General features: G+C 32.3%; 1 long non-coding RNA gene across 1 annotated transcript; it reads left to right on the forward strand.

Annotated features, from left to right (window-relative positions):
- Window positions 1–1,289: 1,289 nt before the first annotated feature.
- LOC148277390 (uncharacterized) lies at window positions 1,290–11,914 on the forward strand. The gene is made up of 2 exons (XR_015823493.1): window positions 1,290–1,512; window positions 5,952–11,914. It is a non-coding gene; the product is annotated as an uncharacterized LOC148277390 (long non-coding RNA).
- The last annotated feature ends 3,828 nt before the right edge of the window (window positions 11,915–15,742 follow it).

Genomic DNA, 15,742 nt, shown 5'->3' on the forward strand with positions numbered 1-15,742 from the left:
AATATTATAGTTCTTAAATTCATCACCCAAACCTGCCAATGCGGTATTTACTATATTATACTTTACAGTGATTTTAATCCCGTATTTATTTGCAAGGATTTGGATATACTCAATATATTTTTGATGTGGGCTACACGGTCTTATTATACTACTCAAATATTGGTCATATGGCGGTTTAAACTTTAAAACGTGTTTATCGAAAAAGCAGTGTTCATTAAATTTTTCTTGAATTGGTGCACTCGTATGTTTCGTGACAAAGTTCCACCACTTTTTGATTGAAAACTCACGAACTTATAGTTATAGTAATAACAATAATAAATTGTTATTAACCATGATATACAATGTCATACATACAACAACAAAAAAAGGGTATACGTAGTTAAATGACGAACTTATTGCCACTAGCAATTTCTTACAGTGTTACCAAAACTAAATGAAAAATACAATAATAGCAATTAATTAAAAAAAAAACAGAAAATATTTTAGAAAACGTAAACAGTTAAAACATTATAAAAGATTATGGTGTCTATTGCTTACATTGTTTATATTTAATACATTTTAATTTATTCTATTGCTTCTTCCAAATATTCATCTATAATAGTATAGAAACATTTTTTTTTTAGAAACACATTAAACACTCCTGCAATTTTTTAAAACAGTTTATTTCCTTATTTTTTTTTTGGGAAGTTTATTATAATTTTTTACTGCCTTGCATACGGACCCTATTTGTATAAATGATTGTTTAGCCAGTGGAATTTTTAATTGATTTTTATTCTTGGTGTTATGAATGTGGCCTTTTCCCTGTGTACTAAAATATTCAGGTCTTTATTTAACAATGAGACAAAGTTACATTGTATAAATACGCACTGTTAATAAATTTAATCAAATAAAAAATGGTCTACATATTGCCAGGTAATCAGCATTTATCATTTTCCTATCGCATCTTTTTAAATTTTAAAAACATCCTGAATATTAGTAGAGCTTCCCCAAAAAATAATTCCATATTTCAATAATAAGTGGACATAACACAACATCATATAAATGATTTTAATAGTTCGTGAAGTTAACTAAGCAGCGGAGGGCTTTAAAATGTAACTTGAGAGAGAGGAACGCGGTTGACATGTGAGAATTTTTTTTAGTACAATAATCCATTTGCGCAATTATCGAGCAGTTAAGTTTTATTGTGGTTTAAATTTAATTAAGTAATTTGTACACAGTTACATAATATTTATGTAAAATTTGTTTTTAGTATGGCTTCTACGTGTAGCTGAGAGTCATAATATTGAATGTAGAAATGATCACGTGAGGCGATTAAGAAGAAGCCGGAACCAGCGATACTACCAGAGAAGCAAAGAAAGAATTGCAGACATGAGAAAGAAAAAACGAATAATGAAGAAAAGTTCTACTAGTTTCGATACTCCGATTTTTCCATGTGCTCAGTAGCTGCAAGACGTGTTCAGATGATTATTCCATTTTCTTAACATATGGTTTCGAAGTAAACTGTTTTGATTCGTAAGTATTTGTGCAGAAATTGGGCTTTCAGGGTCCCGATTACAATAGGAAGTTAACAGTTATCTTTACTAAATGTTATTGAATATTTTTATCCAACCACTCACCGACTTTTCTATGTCTACCGGTTTCGAGACGTACCCGTCTCTTCGTCAGGACACAGATTAAACTAACATGCAAACCAACATACATAACCCACTATACACCTTCACCATAGTTGTTGCACAAAAATATAAAACCGACACGACATGCATTTTAATAAGCACATGCACTGATTAAATTATGAAAATATTTTGTCGTTTGAGAAATAAATGAAAAAAGTAGAGGTTTATACAAAAGTGGAAGTAGAGTTTTATATTTTTGAAATAGAAAAGTCGGTAAGTGGTTGTTTACAAATATTTAAAAACATTTAGTAAAATTTTTGACCACAAAGTTAATGCTTTAAATATTAATAAGAGTTATTTGTGTACGAAAATGAGTATATTTGCATAAACATTTAATGAACGTTCATCAGTAACCTATAATTAAACATGTTCAAACAAAAAAAATGTATGCATATTCTGCTTTTCATATAGAAAACTTAATTTTACTCAGTAGATAAAATTGAAGATAAATGTTAACTTCCCATTGTAATCGGGGCCCAAGAGCTTGCCGGTGTAGAAGCGCGCAATAGCACGCGACAGTGCCAGTGGCTTTCTTTTGGGCTCAATATCAGCACAGTGCCTATTTATGTATTTGTGCGTGTATTATTTCTCTTATAAATTATTTTTTTATAAATATTATTTATGAATGTGTGTATGTGTATATGTATGTATACATTTATTTGTGTATGTAAACGTATATTATTTAGCTACTAACCATTATGACTAGGAGCATAATATAAACAATGTAAATGAATGCCTCGACAATGGTTGTGCCCAATCAGGTGTTCACATAGAAAACGAAAAAAATGTATCATGTAAAATCAATAAATATGAGTGTGAACAGTTACCGAGCAAACAGTGAAAGCTTTAATACTATGAGTGGACTGTGACGCCCGTGACAGAACCGTTTTCACGGATAGCATTCGTGTGAAAAAGGGCTTACGTATACGTAACTATATAAATCATCCGAATTATGTTAAAATACATAAAAATTACATATTCATTTTGTTTCGTGTTTTGTTACGTAATGTATTGAGGTTATTAAAATATTATTTTATTAATCATCAACAGTTCGTATTATTTACTCAATAATCAATTAACTAACTAACTAACTAACCATCACGCCATTTCCCCAGAGGGGTAGGCAGAGAGGATAGAACGCCACACCACTCTGTCCTGGCACACTTCCTTTGCTTCCTTCACATTCATACATCTTCTCATGCACGCACGTCGATTATTCCGACTTTTCACATGACCACTTTCAAGAATTTGTTGTACTTGATCATGCCATGTCTTTCTCGGCCTTCCTCGACTTCTACAACCAGACACATTCGCATCATAAATCTTTTTAGCCGTTCTTTCATCATTCATTCGCTCCACATGACCGAACCATCGCAAAAGACCTTTCTTAATTTTGTCGATAATGCTTAACTCAGCCTTGCATTCTGCTCTAATTTCGACATTAGGGCACCTATCATACATTGTTTTTCCGCACATTCGCCTGAGGGATCGCATTTCAACAGCATTCAGTCTACTTTCGTCCCTTTTTTTCCAACTCCATGCTTCGCTTCCATACATTAGGGTTGGTACCAGAACTCCATTATGAACTGCTAATTTAGCCTCTTGCGATAGACACTTATTTGCTACGACAGACTTTAAGGCACCATTAACTCTGTTACCGGCACTAACCCTCCTTTCAATATCCTTGTCCATATTTCCATCTCTAGTAAACATACTACCCAGATATACAAATTCTTCGACCTGTTTCAAACTATCTCCATTTACTACAATCTTACATTCAGTCATAGTTACATTTCTTTCAAAGACCATGACGTTCGACTTTTGCACATTCATTAGCAAATCACTCTCCTTGCACACTTCGTAAACCTTTGTAACCAAGGATTGCAGTTCCTCTTCGCTGTCAGCTAGGAGGACTGCGTCATCGGCGTACAGAAGGCAACTGACAGTTAGATTACTCATTTTCGCTCCCACATCCATACTTTTCAATTCTTTCATACATTTATCCATGTATATGTTGAATAACCACGGTGACATTACACATCCCTGTTTGACTCCTTTAGGGATGTCAAACCAGGAAGTTAGTGACCCATTTACCCTTACACACGCTACACTATCTTTGTACAAGGAAGCAATAGCGCGGACAAGGTTGTCACTCACTCCATACTCCGATAGAACCATCCATAATTTTTTCCTATCAACTCGATCAAATGCTTTTTGCAAATCAACAAAAGCGCAAAAAAGCTTCTGGTTTTTCGCCAAAAACTTTTCTGTCATATTGCGTAATGCAAATATTTGATCCATACATCCTCTACCATTCATAAATCCACTCTGTACATCCCATACTTTCTCCTTGGTCACGTTTCTTACTCTTTCTATCAGTATTCTTCCATACATTTTGCCGACAGCGCTCAGAAGACTGATAGCTCTGTAATTCCCACACTCCACCTTAGATCAATTAAACTGTCAATAAATTATAGCCATTCATATGATTGATAATTATTACATTATTATTACATATTTATTATATTTACATATTTATTATAGCAATATACAAGTAATTATTAATACAACAAATTAATTCAGTAGTAAAAGTAAGCATACATATTTTTTATTTTTGCTGTTGGTTCATCTAAACTGCCTAACTAGGGATAGCTTCCCCGTTCTAAGGCAGTAAATTATGTATTTTGTAATGATATTTAAAAGTATTTACAGTTTTATCATAATGTGTGCTTTTTCAATCTTAAAGGTAAACAGTGAATATCCAGAGAAAACATAAATAATACCAAAATCTCTATATCCTAAGTCCCAAGTCATTACTAGTAAAACAAGCAACCAGCTTACGTCCTTCTACATCGGACAGCAAATTCTCTGACTCCCTCCGACCAATATGGATTAAGAATGCAGTCAACACCTTCCTCAGCCTGGCAATCCCACCACATTTCCACGAAACTGGGGTTATATACCCTCGGTTATATACCCTCGGGCCTATATAATATTGCTGCCTTTGAGCCAAAAAAGTATTGACTCCTCTCTGTAGAATCAGATCCTTATTGGAGTGTCTAGTATTATGAACATGACAAACCCTTGCGTATTTTTCCCTGTTGAGAATGCATCTCGAAGATTGTTTTTAAATTTTTTTGAAGAGATTTTAAAGTTCAAACGTAGTCAAAATAATGAGAGTAACACACTAAATCAGCCAATAACCGATTGTAAGCCCCATAAATGCCTAGAATTCCTAGATTATATTTTCTAATATATATAACACTTAAATTTGTTGCAACACAGAGGGAAAACATTTTTCAGAAAGAAATGTGGAAGTCTAGGCCTACCTCTCATATCGGCATTTTTAATTCGAGTATCGGTGAATTCAAATCATCTTCTTATAAACATTTTATGATGTTCTATACTAATGATTAATTTGTAAAAGCCACTCATGCTAACGAACTACTGTTAACCTTTTTTATTTTATTTGGGAAATCAACAGTTCTACATACATATTTTTAGTAAACAAACAGATATAGTGTATAAACTCAGAACTAATAACAGATTTCCACATAGTATACAAAGTTAGTAAAGAAAATATATTACATATCAAATAAATACATACAATTTATACATATAAAAATGTTATTTTCATGTACTCAATAATCAAAGATTTTTAAATATTTATTTTAAGGACATTAAGTTACTGTAAATTGGGCGGGATAAGGACAAAAATGCTTGAAGAGAGGATAAGGAGGGGAGGGGAGATGTACATATTTATTATTATAATGTCTACTAAGTTACATAATACATTTTTAGTGTAAATTTTAAATCTGACAGAGTGATGTTTGCGTAATCTATATTTTTAAATTTTGTATTGTACATTGAAAAAATCCTACGAAAAAAAGCATTTTTAACATACGATGTTTTACTTATTGGTACATGAAACAGGTAGTACCGTCTACAAATCCTGGCTGGCACATGTATTGTTATTAAACCAAGCAGCTCTGTACAGTCAACCATTCCTTCCATATATTATGAATATAATATTCCATATTATATTCAGAATATACCGATTTTATCAATATCTTTTGTATGGTGACATACGAGTACGTATATTTTTCTTGTTATACACATATCCATCCATGTTTATACATTGATTTTCATTTTTGTATAACTAAATTAATTATATTTTATTGTGTTTAAGGCACTTATGCCTTATTATAAATAAATAAATGAAATATGTACCTGTGAGCCTTTTCAGGGAGTAGGGTATTAATCAACTACTTTTTTTAGGGCCACTGTTCGTTAAATCTCGCCAGGGGAATCCCGTTCTGGACTTTCACGGGTTTCGCTATGCCAAATACCACGTGCTTACCTCAGGAATCACAGCATGGCGTTGTATCAAGCAGAAGATAACGTCCTGTCGAGCCAAGATCTACACTCTCGACGAAAAATTTGTCAAACACGTCGGCGTCCACAACCATTATTAATGATGTAGTGGATTTCCAATGTTTTATTTTCATTACTTTAGTTTAGATACTATTTAACTAATCCGAAATATTTAAGTAAACACATTTTTACGACCATCGCATACGCGTTCAACGTTCATTCGGTGAAATTCGGGAGAGTTAAGTTTGGTCCAAAGAGTGAGACACAAATTAGTCGTCTATTTCCAAAAACTCGCTGCCGAGATAGGAGGTTTTGGAAATAGACTGGTAAAATTTTTATGCGTCGCTGATGTGACCCGCTGAGTTTAGTTTAATCGCCTAATATTTCGAACCGTGTTTTGAACCTGGGTGTGGTAACGTGGCTAGTGTCTCGGACTCACGGATCAGAGGTCCGTCGTGGCTCGAACTCCACTGTACCACAACTTAATTCTCATTTTCTTATAGTGAGTTATTTACAATTCGTTGAAAATGGCTCTCTAAATTGAAATATTTGTGTAATTCATAAGAACGCAAAAATAAAAAAAACTTTAATTTATTATGTGTTTAAGGCTGAACGACCGAACAGCTATACATAGTTGTGTGGTCTGAAGCACACATTTTTTTGTATTTTGACTTCATATTGATTTTTTAAACATTGAGAATTTAAGAGGAAACGCCGTCTGCTTTTTCTTAATACAATCGTATTTTTCCCTTATAGAACAAAAGCACTGATTGTTTTTCTATTTTTTAAATATGGTTGATTATGGGAACCAGGACCCAGTTTTATCTGCCGTCTTCGGATGTACGGGTATACAAAAATAATAACCATTTTTTAAAAACGCAAAAGATACTTACATTGAAAACTTCATACTAATATTCTTTTTTTAAAAAAGCAACCAAATCTTGAAAAACCGGGACAACGAAACCTCAATTTTAGTCAGTCCGATGCTGTTGTATTTTTCGCACAGTATCGGGGAGACATTTGCGAGGGAGTAACAGAAAAATAATGTTTAAATACCTATTCATTAAAATTCTTAGTCCCCGCATATCCTTTTAAGCCCTCACTAAAATTTTTACTATTGACGCTGACGTCACTTCTTTCTCGTAGTTCTTCGAAATCTGCAGATTTTTTTTGGTACCTACTTTGATCAAACATGTTTTTTTTTCGCTATTATACATTTTTCCATTTTTGACATTTCAATTATTATGTATCTAAAATCCCATTAAGCCACTTTTTGTGGCTTGTTGGTGTTTTGTGTATTAATTAATTTGCAAATTATGAGGACATACTCGTAGAATTGTTATTTTTCCCTAATTTTAGAGAAGCTTCGGCGTTCAGTTATTATGCCCAAGAAAATATTTTTAAAATATAATTTTGATCAGCGACTAACTTGCTGATTGCCAGTAATTTAATTTATGCCGTGCGGTAGAACAATTTAATTTTAGTAAATGAACTAATATGAAATTGATATTATTCATTGTGTATCATTTTTAATTTATCAAATTGAAATGGGATTTTGTGGGATAATATATTAAAATATTTTTTTATATATTCAAACACAGTTAGTTTGATAATTGAACCAGCTCATTGTTGAATGATCAAGATAAAATAAAATATGTATATAAAAAAGGGTAAAAATAAGTTATGAAATTTAACAATCGTTCAACCTTTTCAGTGGTTTAACAGGTTTTTTTTCAAAACCCATTTCAAAATATGTATTTTAAGTAATTGTATATTCTCGTCAGTTACCTATTTATTGTATGTTGTAGTTAAAACAATATTAATGTTTTGTAGTCTTTACAAAAATTAAATTTTTTTAAGAGACGTAAACCGATACCTTGATATGGAAACCTAATGATGAAAATAACACAATGATCACATAATAGAACCGCGGTAATTATTTGTTAAACTAAAAAATACACATGTCACAAGTAATCTTTTATATTTTTTCTTAAGTATACATACTTTGTTTTTACTTTAGACTGTATATATTGATTCTCAATGTAAAATGACTGCATTCGCATTTTCGTCGTTCAGATATGTCTTAGGCTAAAGATTTTGAATTGCATTTTAAAAAGGCATTATGGAGTTAGCAGATTACAGACGGTATCGAAAATTTTATTTTAATCTTACCATATGTAGTGTATTTTACATATATTTCACTAGTTTTAATTTACCAAACAATCTCGTTATTAAAACATATTCTTTTAAGTGATGCCGAGGAAGAGCTTATCATAGAAAAAAATATTTCATCTCAAAATTTCAATAATAATACCTAATTTATTTGAGTGCCAATGAACAAAATCACAATAATAGTCAAAATTTTCATAAGTGATAATTATGTAACTTTTTTAGATGGTCTTGATTGATTGAGCATATTTATTACAAAATTGTATAGCAGGGTACAAATTATAATATACTTATTATATTAAATTAAATAGTGTCGTGTGTCAAATTATTATAAATCATACAGTTTTATTGAAAGGTTTTTTTTATCAACCTAATATTTAAGAACTTAGTACATAAGAATTGTAAATGATTATAATATACGTACATAGGGTATATTATATCGGTTATGCGATAGCATAAACTATATTTATTTCTATTTCAAACAATATTTATGAATTTGATTCAAATTACGAGGTATCTCTAATGCAATTTCGTTTTTGAAATTAATTTAAATATCTTATGATAGTAGACTCTGAACTGCGGTCCAAAAAGTTTTTTTTCAAATAACGAAGATTTCTCCGCACAAAAAGTTTAAAAATCAAAAATTGACAGCGGCGTAATGAACCGAAATATGTTTTCAGAAGATGTTGAATAAACCGGCTGATTTTCTCACTTTATTTTTGTTGCAACAGAGAGGGAAAACGTTTTTGAGAAGGGAGTATGGAAGTGCCTTATGACCTGTCGTTCTCTGGTTTATGTGGCCACTTTACTCACTATGTATCATTCACCGTTCTGCCTATGTTTAAATATCCACATTTCCTGAACTATTCCATCTGTTGACTTGTGTGAAGTAAAATAGTTGAAACCTTTATCATGTGGGTGAGATTTCACTAGGAGCCAACGCTTGAAAACAATTTAAATTTTTTTATACTTCTTCATATAGCAGTTAGTTTCAGTTTCAGTGCTGCAGAGAAGCGTTTATTTTTATAATTAAAAAATACATATTATAATTTGTTACCCACTAAGTCTAAAGACTTTTCGGTGGGACACATTTTTTTTTTATGACAGGTTTATATTACATTTATTTTATTTATATTTTACAGATTTATTTATAAACAGGCTCTATAAAGTATCTAGAAGATATTTCTTCAGTTCTTTTTTTTTCATTTCAAGATTTTTCATGTTGATGATGGTTTGTGGGAGATCATTAAACAATCTTGGAACAACGCAATTTAATGTTCGCTCTCCGAAGTAATTTGTAATTCGGGGAACAGACAGGGAGCCCTTAGTTTTTAATCTAGTGTTGTGAGTGTGGGAAACTCTTTTATATTCCGGATCAACAAAGTGATCTACAATCAATTTGTAGTCACAAAGTTGTTTTACCGGCAGGACATTACAGAATTTAAAATATACACCTTCGCCCATATGTTTCGCCTCACGGATTATGCTATTCGGTACAATCCCCTTCAACAGTCTCACCTGAATATCATAAATTTTACCCAGATGAGACCGGAAGGTGAGACCCCAGACACGCACTCCGTAAGATATAATGGATTCAATGAGCGAGGTATATATGTATCTTAACGTTATCTTAATCAGCCATGTGCCGGGACTTCTATTACCCTCTCTGTTTCAACAAATTTAGATAATAATAACTCCCTAGGGTGGAAATCTAGCCTGTCTGCTAATATTTGGACATACTCAAACCATTGTGCTAACTTTAAATAAACCAGATTATTTAATAACTTATGTGCTAGCTTTAGCTGATTTTTTTAAACCTCAATATCGTTATGATCGTAGGAACAACGACGCATTTTATTTTCTTCAACTTTACGTGAGAGCGGTTGAATGTTTTATTTACACTTTATGTCACAAAATTATATGAACGTGTAAACTTTGATACTAAGGTTAGTTTTATACATTTAATTTGGCATTTAAAGCCTTTATAAAATCTTTTTAAGATCAAATGTAAAAGAAAGCCAATGTGTCATTTTTCACAAATCCGTCGTTGTATTTCAGTGTATAAAAAAATTATGTTCATCGAATCGTTTTCAGTATTGGAGATTTTTGAGAAAATTCAGGTTTTAATAAGTTTTCGTTAGGTGCCCAACCGTTATTTTTTGACATAACATTTAACAGTAACGTTTTTTTTGTAAAAGCAAATAAACAAACAGAAAATACTGTTCTGATAGTTAATTAATAATATCCCGATTTAGGGCCAGTGGCACAAAAAAAGTAAAGTAAGAAAGGTTAAAATTCAAATAATTATTGCGTTTTCGTCAAAATGGACAAAATTAGTAACAGGAAAAAAAAGAGGTGGAAACCACCCATATTGTCCATTTTGACGAAAACGCCACGATGGTTAAACTCGACTATTTTTGGTGTAACTGGCTCTTAAGTTACTGTATAGAAATTGTGAACGTTATTTTTTACCCTGTTTTGGTCTAGATATAAGATTTTAAAAAGAAAATTATGTTTCAATTAGAAAATATTGATATACCATGTACATTTTTAGTGAATAAAATTTCTTAAAAAAAGTACAAAATATAAACTGGTGGTCTTGCTGTTCATTGTAGATTGTTCTTACTTTAACAGTTATGTAGGTACACGAAAAAATATGTAAAAGTTAAGTTAACATATCATATTTAAACTGTATGTTTTTTTTGCAATTTAAGTAATGTAAAAAAGTACAAAATTTCCACTCTATCTGGTTTCAATCATTCAAGATGGGTTGGTTAGCGGCAAAGCTTTGCATCTCCTCTGCCACTCTTTCTATCCTGTGAAGTCCTCTTTAAATCTTTATATGACCTGCAGCTCATATCTTTACATAAATTATCGAGGTATTCTCGGTGAGGGCCCTCAGACATCCTCTCTATTCCTGTATGTAGGAGACGACTGTGAAGACTATGAGTCCAGTCCATCTAGCACATCTTTCGGAGATGGTCTTAAACAGGTGCCTTCCTCATTCGATTACGCTAAGAACCTCGTCGTTCATGACGCGATCTCTCCAGGAAATTCCCAAAATTGCTCTGAATTCTCCTTCTTCTTTATTTGTTATTTTCAAAATAGATCGAAACTAAAAGAACACACTAACTGACCACTTTGGATCAAAACAGTAAAACGTACAAGTATTTTACTTGTTATTTTTAAAATGCAGCTATAAAATTTTTGGTATTGTCGAAAATCGGAACCGGAATTCCATACACGTCCGATGCGCTATATCAATTTTCTAGTTCTTGTATATAGTTGATGGTATTCTGAGTAGTCAGCAGAAGAGTTATAGTTGTGTGGGAACAAACTTACGAAACATCTGAAGAGATTTGGCACTAATTTGATTTTCTTTATTGTATGTCGCCAGTCGACCTCTTTTCACTATTTAATTATTACAGCGGATTTTTTTTTTGTATTTTAACTTATTATCTCTTCAATCCGTTGTTATATAATTTGAATAGCTACCTTATCCTAGCTAAGTGAGTTAATAATTATAATAAATGTTTATTTCTTATGAATCATTTATAATATTAACTCTAAACATGTTTAGTAGCCGAGCATCAAATCCTGAACTTTAATTGTGAACAATATTATGACTTTAAAATTAATTATAAACACTTTAAATTATAAATCGTTGTTGCATTAAAATAAATCCTATAAAACTAAGATAATTAATGTGTTTTATTGTTTTTTATTATGCTTTATATATTTGTGTTCTTTTTCATTTTTTAAAAATATATACTTATCTGTGCTTACTTAAAAAATCTCACAATTATATTATAAGTATTTAAGTCACTTATGTTCTTTGTAGAAATTAAAGCAGCAAGTTGCTTCATGTAACCAAATGATTAAGGTTTGTGGCCACGTGCGAATATTGGGGACCCCGCGGATCAGATGTCTAGTACCCGTATGCAGAGACAAAACTTAAGGTGAGGAAAGTACATTCTAATTTCAAATGCAGAGAATAACCCGAAGGTGAAGACGATAGAATGTACTCTCCTCACATTAAGGTTGGTCTCTGCATACGGGTATTAAATTCAATACCTTAATTATGAACTTAAAAGGATGCCAAAAGACGCTTAGATGATTGAAAGACAAACGTATTCCCGTATCCCTCATTGGATTGTGGCACTAGAGTGATATTTATTTAACACTCTATAGATATCCGTCATTGGCGTGTCTCTATCGTTTTTTGTTCTTTGATAAATTGCCTTTAACAAAATCTAGGCTATCTAAAAACACTTAACAAGCGTTTATTCTTCCGTTTTCAGACGTACGTTGTACAAATATGGTGACTATTTAAAAAACAGCTAAACGTGCCGCCACAGCAAATTTATTTCTGATACTCTTTCTTAAAAAAATAATCGAAATCGGTTCAGTTTTGGGGTGCGGATAGCGGTAATCCGTTGAATTATTTAATATTCAATCATGTTTATTTTCGATAGGCATAATCTCCACCGTTCAGTTGTCCCTTTTGCTCAGTATTCGGAGAGGCACCCGCGAGAGAGTGACAAAAAAAACCCATTAATTGAACCGCTTGGCTCCGCATATTGTCTTAATTAATGTTTTTTAGTATACTTTCTGATGTTTTTTTTAAATTTTGCATTTCTACTTTTATTTTTAACATACGAATTACAGTGGGGTTTAAAAAATACCAATGAATGACGGTTCTAAGGGGGGTCCTAACTGCGTGTCCATCCAATAAACACAAACGCACTTACTACTATAAATGACACTTACTATTATACAGCTAGGTTGCACAAACTTTTTTGTAAAATTTTCGCAGTCACTCTGTTTCCACCAATTCTTCAGCCATTTATTGACCAACTTTGCTAAGATGGTCCCTTAATTATTCTTCCGAATTTCCGGCACACTATTGTCGATGGTTTTGATTTTGTTATATTTTTAACTCAATACTTATGTTTCTAGTTGAATATGTGGTCACCAGTAAGGGTCACACGCGTCTTCTGTACAAGGGTGCGTATTTTACTTTTCACTCTGAAAGTACTTTCGGAAAGAAAAGATGGATATGCACTTCAGGACATAACAAAGGATGTTCGGGTGTGGTTAATATAATCGAAGGTGAAATCGTCGGAGTCAAAAACCATTCACTGCCACATGTTTTAAATTAAAATGAAGACCTGTTATTCATTTCACACGGAGACTGTTCAGCAAACGAATCGAAATACCAAAATCAGCAATGGGTAGTTTAACAAAGATGAAGAAAAGTCGTTCCATACTGAGAAGAACTAAAATTCGTCAAGTGAAATCTCTGCTGATATATATTGCATTGTATTGTATTGAGTAGAAACATGGATAGACAAAGGCATACGCTCGACGTACTTTAGTGCTGGAGACAGATACTATGTATTCGATGGATAGGAAGATGCACAATTGTGTCCATCCTGGAAGAACTATCGATAAACTTACCATGACGCGACAAACAGAAAAAGGATTCTATCCCATTTCAGACATATTTCGATTGGTCTTCTACAAGATGGACTGACCAAACAAAAAACCAACGGGATCCTATAAAAATTACAAACGGTCCTCAGATTGGCCCTAGATCAGGAGAAATGGAGGCGTATCATATACCAAGTACCTGACATTCCATCAGACTAAAACGCTCATCATAATATAGCGAAACGACGAAGAAGAAAAATCTTGTTTTAAATTTATATGCAAATTTTCAAAATAGCAAAACGAAAGTTCGTTCTGCACAAAATTATGTTTTTCAATATTTCAATTGACATTATCATCATTATCGTTCCGCTTTCCGCACCTAGTGATGCATAGGAGACTTCATTCGTTCACCAAACGCTGCGTATAACGATGATAGACATAATAAGATAATGAACATTCAATTGAATATCGAAATTTCTCATGTACGATAAAAAATGTAAAAATCTTTAATAATAATTTACTTATGGTATATTACTTTTCGTTTTTTCAATATTTATAAATTTTTTGTTAAATGTATTTTTGTATAGCTAAATAAAGGTAACAATAAAATTAAACAATATGATTCTATAAAACACAATACAACACAGTACAGTTAAGAAGTCTCAATATATTCATGAAGAAATTATGGTCAATTAAGAAAGCACTAATTTAAAAGTCCGTAATTTACTTATAATGCGGCTATTTATATGTAATTTAAAGGTATAGCACGCAATACAATTTTAACAATACAATCGCGAGTAAAAGAAGACAAAATTTTGTATTGAATTTTGAATGAACTAGAAATTTTTCAGTCTCAGTAAAACTTAAAATAATATTTGAAACACTGACTTTGTGAATTTCCATGCTAATTATTCCTTAATTCCAATGTTGCTCCCCGTTCCCATTCCGAGAATCCGTAGTCTGGACGCGGAATACTTAACACTTTTCAGCCGATGGATGTAGTAATATAGGTAAGATAATTTTGATATCAATATTTTAATTTTTTTAAATAGGACTAATTATATGGCAGTTTCTTGTGCTTCGATTCACCATGCGAATGTGCGTCGTTTGCAAGTTTATTTTGCAAACAAATGTTGCACGGCTTCTAATGAGTATGAACTTGGTAATGCTGTCTCCAGATCACTGACGATTCTGAGAAGTAACGAAAAACGGGTTATGACGATAAATGAAATATTTTATTCCCAAATTCATAGCGCTATTTTATTTTTCAGGAAGGTTCGTTAAAACTCAGAGAGGCGCCGTTATGCTAGAAATCGGTGGATTTACCTTTTACCGACAAAGAATCGATAAATCTGGAAAATCGAGGTGGTTCTGCTCATCACGTCATAATACAAAATGTACTGCGGTAGCTTACATGTATGAAAATTGTATTTGCGCATTTAGAAATAAACATAACCATTAAATAAAATTATGTACGAAATTACAACGAGAGTTGATGTATTATACGAATAAACATATAAGAGCAAAGACAGCTATAATATAATTAGACGCATATCATCATCATCATTACCTTTCCGCACCTAATGGTGCATAGGGCACTGCATTGGTACACAAATCGCAGTTTATCCATATATTTTTTTATTACATGAAGGTAAAGATTATCAGTCTTACGCCTCAGGTATCAGTCCTGGGACTATGAAATATTCTGGTGTAAAAAAAAACATCTTTTAAATAAATTTTTCATATTAACCATGTCGGGAATCGAACCCGAGACCTCTTGCATGGTAGGCAAATGCGCTGACCACTCTACCACGAGGCCGACTACTCATGCAAGATGTATTTATTCAAGACCATTAGAAACTTCACGAGCAAAAATCACGTGACAAAAGTATATTATGCATTTTGGCAATCACATTTAGAATACGGACTAATAGGGTAGAGATTCGCTGCAGCTACACGTCTTAAACGAATAATTAAAAAAGGCATTATAAAAGTTATTCTTAAAGTACCAATTAAACCTCTATCTGTAGGAATGTTTGGAGCCTTTGATGTGCCTGAGATATGGCTGATATAACAGATTTGGAGATGACATC

The sequence above is a fragment of the Micrasema longulum genome, unplaced genomic scaffold, assembly GCF_059751315.1.
Source record: "Micrasema longulum isolate JH-2025_06_02 unplaced genomic scaffold, ASM5975131v1 h1tg001039l, whole genome shotgun sequence".
In the NCBI taxonomy this organism is placed as follows: Eukaryota; Metazoa; Arthropoda; class Insecta; order Trichoptera; family Brachycentridae; genus Micrasema; species Micrasema longulum.